Source organism: Gobio gobio, assembly GCF_949357685.1.
Source record: "Gobio gobio genome assembly, chromosome: 18".
Lineage (NCBI taxonomy): Eukaryota > Metazoa > Chordata > Actinopteri > Cypriniformes > Gobionidae > Gobio > Gobio gobio.
This window is the reverse complement of record NC_137111.1, coordinates 14,784,863-14,798,869: the sequence shown is the minus strand read 5'-3', so window position 1 is coordinate 14,798,869 and position 14,007 is coordinate 14,784,863.

The following is a 14,007-nucleotide window of genomic DNA, read 5'->3' as shown; positions in this document are numbered from 1 at the left end:
TTTTTTTTTTTTTTTTTTTTTTTTACATATTATGGCTGTACAAAGTCCATTTTTGACCTGCTGAACAAATTTTTGTCCCAAAGGTCAAAAAGTCACTCATTGACTTTCCTTCTGGTTCCAATTAGTAGCTAAAATGTCTACAAAAGGTTTTATTTTTTACATATTATGGCTGTACAGAAGTCCATATTTGACCTTCTGAACATATTTTTGGCCCAAAGGTTAAAAAAAGGTCACTCATTGTCTTCCCTTCTGATTCCAAAAAGTAGCTTACAGGTCTAAAAAAGGTTTTAATTTTTTTTTTTTTTTTTTTACATATTATGGCTGTACAGAAGTCCATATTTGACCTACTGAACAAATTTTTGGCCCAAAGGTAAAAAAGGTCACTCATTGCCTTCCCATCTGATTCCAATAAGTAGCTAAAAGGTCTACAAAAGGTTTTATTTTTATTTTTATTTATTTTTTACATATTATGGCTGTACAAGAAGTCCATATTTGACCTACTGAACAAATTTTTGTCCCAAGGGTCAAAAAGTCACTCATTGACCTTGCTTCTGGTTCCAATAAGTAGCTAAAAGGTCTACAAAAGGTTTTATTATTTATTTTTTTATTTTTTTACATATTATGGCTGTACAAGAAGTCCATATTTGACCTACGGAACAAGTTTTTGTCCCAAAGGTCAAAAAGTCACTCATTGACTTTCCTTCTGGTTTCAATGAGTAGCTAAAAGGTCTACAAAAGGTTTTAATTTTTTTTTTTTTTTTACATATTATGTCTGTACAGAAGTCCTTATTTGACCTTTTTAACATATTTTTGGCCCAAAGGTAAAAAAAGGTCACTCATTGCCTTCCCATCTGATTCCACTAAGTAGCTTACAGGTCTACAAAAAGTTTCAATTCTTTTTTCTTTTCTTTCAAACATATTATGGCTGTACAAGAAGTCCATATTTGACCTACGGAACAAGTTTTTGTCCCAAAGGTCAAAAAGTCACTCATTGACTTTCCTTCTGGTTTCAATGAGTAGCTAAAAGGTCTACAAAAGGTTTTAATTTTTTTTTTTTGTTTTTTTTTTACATATTATGGCTTTACAGAAGTCCATATTTGACCTACTGAACAAGTTTTTGTCCCAAAGGTAAAAAAAAGGTCACTCATTGACATCCCTTCTGATTCCAATAAGTAGCTAAAAGGTCAACAAAAGGTTTCAATTCTTTTTTCTTTTCTTTCAAACATATTATGGCTGTACAGAAGTCCATATTTGACCTGCTGAACAAATTTTTGTCCCAAAGGTCAAAAAGTCACTCATTGACTTTCCTTCTGGTTCCAATTAGTAGCTAAAAGGTCTACAAAAGGTTTTATTTTTATTTATTTTTTACATATTATGGCTGTACAAGAAGTCCATTTTTGACCTACTGAACAAATTTTTGTCCCAAGGGTCAAAAAGTCACTCATTGACCTTGCTTCTGGTTCCAATAAGTAGCTAAAAGGTCTACAAAAGGTTTCAATTCTTTTTTCTTTTCTTTCAAACATATTATGGCTGTACAAGAAGTCCATTTTTGACCTACTGAACAAGTTTTTGTCCCAAAGGTCAAAAAGTCACTCATTGACTTTCCTTCTGGTTCCTATTAGTAGCTAAAAGGTCTACAAAAGGTTTGAATTTTTTTTTTTTTTTTTTACATATTATGGCTTTACAGAAGTCCATATTTGACCTACTGAACAAGTTTTTGTCCCAAAGGTAAAAAAAGGTCACTCATTGACATCCCTTCTGATTCCAATAAGTAGCTAAAAGGTCAACAAAAGGTTTCAATTCTTTTTTCTTTTCTTTCAAACATATTATGGCTGTACAAGAAGTCCATTTTTGACCTACTGAAGAAGTTTTTGTCCCAAAGGTCAAAAAGTCACTCATTGACTTTCCTTCTGGTTCCTATTAGTAGCTAAAAGGTCTACAAAAGGTTTACATTTTTTATTTATTTTTTTTTTACATATTATAGCTTTACAGAAGTCCATATTTGACCTACTGAACATATTTTTAGTCCAAGATTCCATAAACACTAATTTACTATACATACTCATTGACTTCCCTTCTTATTCCCATTACAAGCCAAAAGTTCCACAAAAGGTTTAAAAGTTTGTTTTACATGTTATGGATGTACAGAAGTCTATATTTGACCTTCTGAATATATTCTTGGCCCAAAGCTCAAAAAAGTCACTCATTGACTTCCCTTCTGATTCCAATTAGTAGCTAAAAGGTCCATAGAAGGTTTTATTTTTTTAAATTTTATTTTTTTTACATGTTATGGCTGTACAAAGTCCATTTTTGACCTTCTGAACAAGTTTTTGTCCCAAAGGTAAAAAAAAGGTCACTCATTGACATCCCTTCTGATTCCAATAAGTAGCTAAAAGGTCAACAAAAGGTTTCAATTCTTTTTTCTTTTCTTTCAAACATATTATGGCTGTACAAGAAGTCCATTTTTGACCTACTGAACAAATTTTTGTCCCAAGGGTCAAAAAGTCACTCATTGACCTTGCTTCTGGTTCCAATAAGTAGCTAAAAGGTCTACAAAAGGTTTTATTTTTATTTTTATTTATTTTTTACATATTATGGCTGTACAAGAAGTCCATATTTGACCTACTGAACAAATTTTTGGCCCAAAGGTAAAAAAAGGTCACTCGTTGCCTTCCCATCTGATTCCACTAAGTAGCTTACAGGTCTACAAAAAGTTTAAAAATTTTTTTTTTTTTTTTTTTTTTTTTTTACATATTATGGCTTTACAGAAGTCCATATTTGACCTACTGAACATATTTTTAGTCCAAGATTCCATAAACACTAATTTACTATACATACTCATTGACTTCCCTTCTTATTCCCATTACAAGCCAAAAGTTCCACAAAAGGTTTAAAAGTTTGTTTTACATGTTATGGATGTACAGAAGTCTATATTTGACCTTCTGAATATATTCTTGGCCCAAAGCTCAAAAAAGTCACTCATTGACTTCCCTTCTGATTCCAATTAGTAGCTAAAAGGTCCATAGAAGGTTTTATTTTTTTTATTTTATTTTTTTTACATGTTATGGCTGTACAAAGTCCATTTTTGACCTAGTGAACAAATTTTTGTCCCAAAGGTTAAAAAGTCACTCATTCATTGACTTCCCTTCTGATTCCAATAAGTAGCTTACAGGTCTAAAAAAGGTTTTAATTTTTTTTTTTTTTTTTTTTTTTTTAACATATTATGGCTGTACAGAAGTCCATATTTGACCTTCTGAACATATTTTTGGCCCAAAGGTAAAAAAAAGGTCACTCATTGACATCCCTTCTGATTCCAATAAGTAGCTAAAAGGTCAACAAAAGGTTTCAATTCTTTTTTCTTTTCTTTCAAACATATTATGGCTGTACAAGAAGTCCATTTTTGACCTACTGAACAAGTTTTTGTCCCAAAGGTCAAAAAGTCACTCATTGACTTTCCTTCTGGTTCCTATTAGTAGCTAAAAGGTCTACAAAAGGTTTGAATTTTTTTTTTTTTACATATTATGGCTTTACAGAAGTCCATATTTGACCTACTGAACAAGTTTTTGTCCCAAAGGTAAAAAAAAGGTCACTCATTGACATCCCTTCTGATTCCAATAAGTAGCTAAAAGGTCAACAAAAGGTTTCAATTCTTTTTTCTTTTCTTTCAAACATATTATGGCTGTACAAGAAGTCCATTTTTGACCTACTGAACAAGTTTTTGTCCCAAAGGTCAAAAAGTCACTCATTGACTTTCCTTCTGGTTCCTATTAGTAGCTAAAAGGTCTACAAAAGGTTTGCATTTTTTTTTTTTTTTTTTTACATATTATGGCTGTACAGAAGTCCATATTTGACCTGCTGAACAAATTTTTGTCCCAAAGGTCAAAAAGTCACTCATTGACTTTCCTTCTGGTTCCAATTAGTAGCTAAAAGGTCTACAAAAGGTTTTATTTTTATTTATTTTTTACATATTATGGCTGTACAAGAAGTCCATTTTTGACCTACTGAACAAATTTTTGTCCCAAGGGTCAAAAAGTCACTCATTGACCTTGCTTCTGGTTCCAATAAGTAGCTAAAAGGTCTACAAAAGGTTTTATTTTTATTTATTTTTTATATATTATGGCTGTACAAGAAGTCAATTTTTGACCTACTGAACAAGTTTTTGTCCCAAAGGTCAAAAAGTCACTCATTGACTTTCCTTCTGGTTCCTATTAGTAGCTAAAAGGTCTACAAAAGGTTTGAATTTTTTTTTTTTTTTTTTTTACATATTATGGCTGAACAGAAGTCCATATTTGACCTGCTGAACAAATTTTTGTCCCAAAGGTCAAAAATTCACTTTAGGTAAAAAAAGGTCACTCATTGTCTTCCCTTCTGATTCCAAAAAGTAGCTTACAGGTCTACAAAAGGTGTTTTTTGTTTTTGTTTTTTGTTTTTACATATTATGGCTGTACAGAAGTCCATTTTTGACCTAGTTAACAAATTTTTGGCCCAAAGGTAAAAAAGGGTCACTCATTGCCTTCCCATCTGATTCCAATAAGTAGCTAAAAGGTCTACAAAAGTTTTTATTTTTATTTTTATTTATTTTTTACATATTATGGCTGTACAAGACGTCCATATTTGACCTACTGAACAAATTTTTGTCCCAAGGGTCAAAAAGTCACTCATTGACCTTGCTTCTGGTTCCAATAAGTAGCTAAAAGGTCGACAAAAGGTTTTATTTTTATTTATTTTTTTTTTTTTTTACATATTATGGCTGTACAAGAAGTCCATATTTGACCTACGGAACAAGTTTTTTTCCCAAAGGTCAAAAAGTCACTCATTGACTTTCCTTCTGGTTCCAATTAGTAGCTAAAAGGTCTACAAAAGGTTTTATTTTTTACATATTATGGCTGTACAGAAGTCCATATTTGACCTTCTGAACATATTTTTGGCCCAAAGGTAAAAAAAGGTCACTCATTGTCTTCCCTTCTGATTCCAAAAAGGAGCTTACAGGTTTACAAAAGGTTTTTTTTTTTTATTTTTTTTTTTTATACATATTATGGCTGTACAGAAGTCCATATTTGACCTACTGAACAAATTTTTGGCCCAAAGGTAAAAAAAGGTCACCCATTGCCTTCCCATCTGATTCCAATAAGTAGCTAAAAGGTCTGAAAAAGGTTTACATACTATGGCTGTACAGAAGTCCATATTTGACCTACCGAACATGTTTTTGGACTAAGAGTCCATACACACTAATTCACTATACATACTTATAGACTTCCCTTCTGATTCCAATTACCTGCCAAAAGTCCCACAAAAGTTTTTTTAAAGTTTTTTTTTTTTTTAAACAAGTTTTGTCTGTACAAGAAGTCCATGTTTAACTTACTGAACATATTTTTGGCCCAAGAGTCCTTGAACACAAACTTACTATACATACACACTCTTTGACTTGCTTTCTGAATCCAATTGCTAGCCAAAAGTTCCACAAAAAGGTTTAAACATTTTTTTTTAATACATATTATGGATGTACAGAAGTCCATATTTGACCTACTGAAAATATTTTTGGCCCAAAGGTCAAAAAAGTCACTCATTGACTTTCCTTCTGTTTCCAATTAGTAGCTAAAAGGTCTACAAAAGGTTTGAATTTTTTTTTTATTTTTTTTATTTTTTGTACATATTATTTTTGTACAAGAAGTCCATATTTGACCTACTGAACAAGTTTTTGTCCCAAAGGTCAAAAAGTCACTCATTGACATCCCTTCTGATTCCAGTAAGTAGCTAAAAGGTCAACAAAAGGTTTCAATTCTTTTTTCTTTTCTTTTAAACATATTATGACTTTACAAGAAGTCCATATTTGACCTAGTGAAAATATTTTTAGTCCAAGGTTCCATAAACACTAATTTACTATACATACTCATTGACTTCCCTTCTTATTCCCATTACTAGCCGAAGGGTCCACAAAAGGTTTAAAAGTTTGTTTTACATATTATGGATGTACAGAAGTCTATATTTGACCTTCTGAATATATTCTTGGCCCAAAGGTCAAAAAAGTCACTCATTGACTTCCCTTCTGATTCCAATTATTAGCTAAAAGGTCCATAGAAGGTTTTATTTTATTTTATTTTTTATTTTTTTACATGTTATGGCTGTAGAGAAGTCCATATTTGACCTACTGAACAAATCTTTGTCCCAAAGGTCAAAAAGTCACTCATTGACTTTCCTTCTGGTACCAATAAGTAGCTAAAAGGTCTACAAAAGGTTATATTTTTTCTTTTTTCTTTTTACATATTATGGCTGTACAAAGTCCATATTTGACCTACTGAACAATTTTTTGTCCCAAAGGTCAAAAAGTCACTCACTCATTGACTTCCCTTCTGATTCCAATAAGTTGCTTACAGGTCTAAAAAAGGTTTGAATTTTTTTTTTTTTTTTTTTTTTTTTACATATTATGGCTGTACAAGAAGTCCATATTTGACCTACTGAACAATTTTTTTTTCCAAAGGTCAAAAAGTCACTCATTGACTTTCCTTCTGGTTCCAATAAGTAGCTAAAAGGTCTACAAAAGGTTTTAATTTTTTTTTTTTTTTTAATTTTTTTTTTTACATATTATGGCTGTACAGAAGTCCATATTTGACCTTCTGAACATATTTTTGGCCCAAAGGTAAAAAAAGGTCACTCATTGCCTTCCCATCTGATTCCACTAAGTAGCTTACAGGTCTACAAAAAGTTTCAATTCTTTTTTCTTTTCTTTCAAACATATTATGGCTGTACAAGAAGTCCATATTTGACCTACGGAACAAGTTTTTGTCCCAAAGGTCAAAAAGTCACTCATTGACTTTCCTTCTGGTTTCAATGAGTAGCTAAAAGGTCTACAAAAGGTTTTAATTTTTTTTTTTTTTTTTTTTACATATTATGGCTTTACAGAAGTCCATATTTGACCTACTGAACAAGTTTTTGTCCCAAAGGTAAAAAAAAGGTCACTCCTTGACATCCCTTCTGATTCCAATAAGTAGCTAAAAGGTCAACAAAAGGTTTCAATTCTTTTTTCTTTTCGTTCAAACATATTATGGCTGTACAGAAGTCCATATTTGACCTGCTGAACAAATTTTTGTCCCAAAGGTCAAAAAGTCACTCATTGACTTTCCTTCTGGTTCCAATTAGTAGCTAAAAGGTCTACAAAAGGTTTTATTTTTATTTATTTTTTACATATTATGGCTGTACAAGAAGTCAATTTTTGACCTACTGAACAAATTTTTGTCCCAAGGGTCAAAAAGTCACTCATTGACCTTGCTTCTGGTTCCAATAAGTAGCAAAAAGGTCTACAATAGGTTTTTTTTTATTTATTTATTTATTTTTTACATATTATGGCTGTACAAGAAGTCCATATTTGACCTACGGAACAAGTTTTTGTCCCAAAGGGCAAAAAGTCACTCATTGACTTTCCTTCTTGTTTCAATGAGTAGCTAAAAGGTCTACAAAAGGTTTTAATTTGTTTTTTGTTTTTTTTACATATTATGGCTGTACAGAAGTCCATATTTGACCTGCTGAACAAATTTTTGTCCCAAAGGTCAAAAAGTCACTCATTGAATTTCCTTCTGGTTCCAATTAGTAGCTAAAAGGTCTACAAAAGGTTTTATTTTTTACATATTATGGCTGTACAGAAGTCCATATTTGACCTTCTGAACATATTTTTGGCCCAAAGGTAAAAAAAGGTCACTCATTGTCTTCCCTTCTGATTCCAAAAAGTAGCTTACAGGTCTACAAAATTTTTTTTTTTTTTTTTTTTTTTTACATATTATGGCTGTACAAAGTCCATTTTTGACCTAGTGAACAAATTTTTGGCCCAAAGGTCAAAAAGTCACTCATTGACTTTCCTTCTGGTTCCAATTAGTAGCTAAAAGGTCCATAGAAGGTTTTATTTTTTAAAATTTTATTTTATTTACATGTTATGGCTGTACAGAAGTCCATATTTGACCTACTGAACAAATACATTTTTGTCCCAAAGATCAAAAAGTCACTCATTGACTTTCCTTCTGCTACCAATAAGTAGCTAAAAGGTCTACAAAAGGTTAAATATTTATTTATTTATTTATTTATTTATTTTTTACATATTATGGCTGTACAAAGTCAATTTTTGACCTAGTGAAAAAAATTTTGTCCTTAAGGTTAAAAAGTCACTCACTCATTGACTTCCCTTCTGATTCCAATAAGTAGCTTACAGGTCTAAAAAAGGTTTTAATTTTTTTTTTTTTTTTTTTTTTTTTACATATTATGGCTGTACAGAAGTCCATATTTGACCTACTGAACAAATTTTTGGCCCAAAGGTAAAAAAAGGTCACTCATTGCCTTCCCATCTGATTCCAATAAGTAGCTAAAAGGTCTGAAAAAGGTTTTATTTTTATTTTTTATTTTTTTTTACATATTATGGCTGTACAGAAGTCCATATTTGACCTACCGAACATGTTTTTGGACTAAGAGTCCATACACACTAATTCACTATACATACTTATAGACTTCCCTTCTGATTCCAATTACCAGCCAAAAGTCCCACAAAAGTTTTTTTAAAGTTTTTTTTTTTTTAAACAAGTTTTGTCTGTACAAGAAGTCCATATTTGACCTACTGAACAAGTTTTTGTCCCAAAGGTCAAAAAGTCACTCATTGACATCCCTTCTGATTCCAGTAAGTAGCTAAAAGGTCAACAAAAGGTTTCAATTCTTTTTTCTTTTCTTTTAAACATATTATGACTTTACAAGAAGTCCATATTTGACCTACTGAACATATTTTTAGTCCAAGGTTCCATAAACACTAATTTACTATACATACTCATTGACTTCCCTTCTTATTCCCATTACTAGCCAAAGGGTCCACAAAAGGTTTAAAAGTTTATTTTTCATGTTATGGATGTACAGAAGTCTATATTTGACCTTCTGAATATATTCTTGGCCCAAAGGTCAAAAAAGTCACTCATTGACTTCCCTTCTGATTCCAATTATTAGCTAAAAGGTCCATAGAAGTTTTTATTTTATTTTATTTTTTATTTTTTTACATGTTATGGCTGTACAGAAGTCCATATTTGACCTACTGAACAAGTTTTTGTCCCAAAGGTCAAAAAGTCACTCATTGACTTTCCTTCTGGTTCCTATTAGTAGCTAAAAGGTCTACAAAAGGTTTGCATTTTTTTTTTTTTTTTTTTACATATTATGGCTGTACAGAAGTCCATATTTGACCTACTGAACAAGTTTTTGTCCCAAAGGTCAAAAAGTCACTCATTGACTTTCCTTCTGGTTCCTATTAGTAGCTAAAAGGTCTACAAAAGGTTTGCATTTTTTTCTTTTCTTTCAAACATATTATGGCTGTACAAGAAGTCCATTTTTGACCTACTGAACAAGTTTTTGTCCCAAAGGTCAAAAAGTCACTCATTGACTTTCCTTCTGGTTCCTATTAGTAGCTAAAAGGTCTACAAAAGGTTTGCATTTTTTTTTTTTTTTTTTTACATATTATGGCTGTACAGAAGTCCATATTTGACCTGCTGAACAAATTTTTGTCCCAAAGGTCAAAAAGTCACTCATTGACTTTCCTTCTGGTTCCAATTAGTAGCTAAAAGGTCTACAAAAGGTTTTATTTTTATTTATTTTTTACATATTATGGCTGTACAAGAAGTCCATTTTTGACCTACTGAACAAATTTTTGTCCCAAGGGTCAAAAAGTCACTCATTGACCTTGCTTCTGGTTCCAATAAGTAGCTAAAAGGTCTACAAAAGGTTTTATTTTTATTTATTTTTTACATATTATGGCTGTACAAGAAGTCAATTTTTGACCTACTGAACAAGTTTTTGTCCCAAAGGTCAAAAAGTCACTCATTGACTTTCCTTCTGGTTCCTATTAGTAGCTAAAAGGTCTACAAAAGGTTTGAATTTTTTTTTTTTTTTTTTTTACATATTATGGCTGAACAGAAGTCCATATTTGACCTGCTGAACAAATTTTTGTCCCAAAGGGCAAAAAGTCACTCATTGACTTTCCTTCTTGTTTCAATGAGTAGCTAAAAGGTCTACAAAAGGTTTTAATTTGTTTTTTGTTTTTTTTACATATTATGGCTGTACAGAAGTCCATATTTGACCTGCTGAACAAATTTTTGTCCCAAAGGTCAAAAAGTCACTCATTGAATTTCCTTCTGGTTCCAATTAGTAGCTAAAAGGTCTACAAAAGGTTTTATTTTTTACATATTATGGCTGTACAGAAGTCCATATTTGACCTTCTGAACATATTTTTGGCCCAAAGGTAAAAAAAGGTCACTCATTGTCTTCCCTTCTGATTCCAAAAAGTAGCTTACAGGTCTACAAAATTTTTTTTTTTTTTTTTTTTTTTACATATTATGGCTGTACAAAGTCCATTTTTGACCTAGTGAACAAATTTTTGGCCCAAAGGTCAAAAAGTCACTCATTGACTTTCCTTCTGGTTCCAATTAGTAGCTAAAAGGTCCATAGAAGGTTTTATTTTTTAAAATTTTATTTTATTTACATGTTATGGCTGTACAGAAGTCCATATTTGACCTACTGAACAAATACATTTTTGTCCCAAAGATCAAAAAGTCACTCATTGACTTTCCTTCTGCTACCAATAAGTAGCTAAAAGGTCTACAAAAGGTTAAATATTTATTTATTTATTTATTTATTTATTTTTTACATATTATGGCTGTACAAAGTCAATTTTTGACCTAGTGAAAAAAATTTTGTCCCAAAGGTTAAAAAGTCACTCACTCATTGACTTCCCTTCTGATTCCAATAAGTAGCTTACAGGTCTAAAAAAGGTTTTAATTTTTTTTTTTTTTTTTTTTTTTTTACATATTATGGCTGTACAGAAGTCCATATTTGACCTACTGAACAAATTTTTGGCCCAAAGGTAAAAAAAGGTCACTCATTGCCTTCCCATCTGATTCCAATAAGTAGCTAAAAGGTCTGAAAAAGGTTTTATTTTTATTTTTTATTTTTTTTTTACATATTATGGCTGTACAGAAGTCCATATTTGACCTACCGAACATGTTTTTGGACTAAGAGTCCATACACACTAATTCACTATACATACTTATAGACTTCCCTTCTGATTCCAATTACCAGCCAAAAGTCCCACAAAAGTTTTTTTAAAGTTTTTTTTTTTTTAAACAAGTTTTGTCTGTACAAGAAGTCCATATTTGACCTACTGAACAAGTTTTTGTCCCAAAGGTCAAAAAGTCACTCATTGACATCCCTTCTGATTCCAGTAAGTAGCTAAAAGGTCAACAAAAGGTTTCAATTCTTTTTTCTTTTCTTTTAAACATATTATGACTTTACAAGAAGTCCATATTTGACCTACTGAACATATTTTTAGTCCAAGGTTCCATAAACACTAATTTACTATACATACTCATTGACTTCCCTTCTTATTCCCATTACTAGCCAAAGGGTCCACAAAAGGTTTAAAAGTTTATTTTTCATGTTATGGATGTACAGAAGTCTATATTTGACCTTCTGAATATATTCTTGGCCCAAAGGTCAAAAAAGTCACTCATTGACTTCCCTTCTGATTCCAATTATTAGCTAAAAGGTCCATAGAAGTTTTTATTTTATTTTATTTTTTATTTTTTTACATGTTATGGCTGTACAGAAGTCCATATTTGACCTACTGAACAAGTTTTTGTCCCAAAGGTCAAAAAGTCACTCATTGACTTTCCTTCTGGTTCCTATTAGTAGCTAAAAGGTCTACAAAAGGTTTGCATTTTTTTTTTTTTTTTTTTACATATTATGGCTGTACAGAAGTCCATATTTGACCTACTGAACAAGTTTTTGTCCCAAAGGTCAAAAAGTCACTCATTGACTTTCCTTCTGGTTCCTATTAGTAGCTAAAAGGTCTACAAAAGGTTTGCATTTTTTTCTTTTCTTTCAAACATATTATGGCTGTACAAGAAGTCCATTTTTGACCTACTGAACAAGTTTTTGTCCCAAAGGTCAAAAAGTCACTCATTGACTTTCCTTCTGGTTCCTATTAGTAGCTAAAAGGTCTACAAAAGGTTTGCATTTTTTTTTTTTTTTTTTTACATATTATGGCTGTACAGAAGTCCATATTTGACCTGCTGAACAAATTTTTGTCCCAAAGGTCAAAAAGTCACTCATTGACTTTCCTTCTGGTTCCAATTAGTAGCTAAAAGGTCTACAAAAGGTTTTATTTTTATTTATTTTTTACATATTATGGCTGTACAAGAAGTCCATTTTTGACCTACTGAACAAATTTTTGTCCCAAGGGTCAAAAAGTCACTCATTGACCTTGCTTCTGGTTCCAATAAGTAGCTAAAAGGTCTACAAAAGGTTTTATTTTTATTTATTTTTTACATATTATGGCTGTACAAGAAGTCAATTTTTGACCTACTGAACAAGTTTTTGTCCCAAAGGTCAAAAAGTCACTCATTGACTTTCCTTCTGGTTCCTATTAGTAGCTAAAAGGTCTACAAAAGGTTTGAATTTTTTTTTTTTTTTTTTTTTTACATATTATGGCTGAACAGAAGTCCATATTTGACCTGCTGAACAAATTTTTGTCCCAAAGGTCAAAAAGTCACTCATTGAATTTCCTTCTGGTTCCAATTAGTAGCTAAAAGGTCTACAAAAGGTTTTATTTTTTACATATTATGGCTGTACAGAAGTCCATATTTGACCTTCTGAACATATTTTTGGCCCAAAGGTAAAAAAAGGTCACTCATTGTCTTCCCTTCTGATTCCAAAAAGTAGCTTACAGGTCTACAAAATTTTTTTTTTTTTTTTTTTTTTTACATATTATGGCTGTACAAAGTCCATTTTTGACCTAGTGAACACATTTTTGGCCCAAAGGTCAAAAAGTCACTCATTGACTTTCCTTCTGGTTCCAATTAGTAGCTAAAAGGTCCATAGAAGGTTTTATTTTTTAAAATTTTATTTTATTTACATGTTATGGCTGTACAGAAGTCCATATTTGACCTACTGAACAAATACATTTTTGTCCCAAAGATCAAAAAGTCACTCATTGACTTTCCTTCTGCTACCAATAAGTAGCTAAAAGGTCTACAAAAGGTTAAATATTTATTTATTTATTTATTTTTTACATATTATGGCTGTACAAAGTCAATTTTTGACCTAGTGAAAAAAATTTTGTCCCAAAGGTTAAAAAGTCACTCACTCATTGACTTCCCTTCTGATTCCAATAAGTAGCTTACAGGTCTAAAAAAGGTTTTAATTTTTTTTTTTTTTTTTTTTTTTTTACATATTATGGCTGTACAGAAGTCCATATTTGACCTACTGAACAAATTTTTGTCCCAAAGGGCAAAAAGTCACTCATTGACTTTCCTTCTTGTTTCAATGAGTAGCTAAAAGGTCTACAAAAGGTTTTAATTTGTTTTTTGTTTTTTTTACATATTATGGCTGTACAGAAGTCCATATTTGACCTGCTGAACAAATTTTTGTCCCAAAGGTCAAAAAGTCACTCATTGAATTTCCTTCTGGTTCCAATTAGTAGCTAAAAGGTCTACAAAAGGTTTTATTTTTTACATATTATGGCTGTACAGAAGTCCATATTTGACCTTCTGAACATATTTTTGGCCCAAAGGTAAAAAAAGGTCACTCATTGTCTTCCCTTCTGATTCCAAAAAGTAGCTTACAGGTCTACAAAATTTTTTTTTTTTTTTTTTTTTTTTACATATTATGGCTGTACAAAGTCCATTTTTGACCTAGTGAACAAATTTTTGGCCCAAAGGTCAAAAAGTCACTCATTGACTTTCCTTCTGGTTCCAATTAGTAGCTAAAAGGTCCATAGAAGGTTTTATTTTTTAAAATTTTATTTTATTTACATGTTATGGCTGTACAGAAGTCCATATTTGACCTACTGAACAAATACATTTTTGTCCCAAAGATCAAAAAGTCACTCATTGACTTTCCTTCTGCTACCAATAAGTAGCTAAAAGGTCTACAAAAGGTTAAATATTTATTTATTTATTTATTTATTTATTTTTTACATATTATGGCTGTACAAAG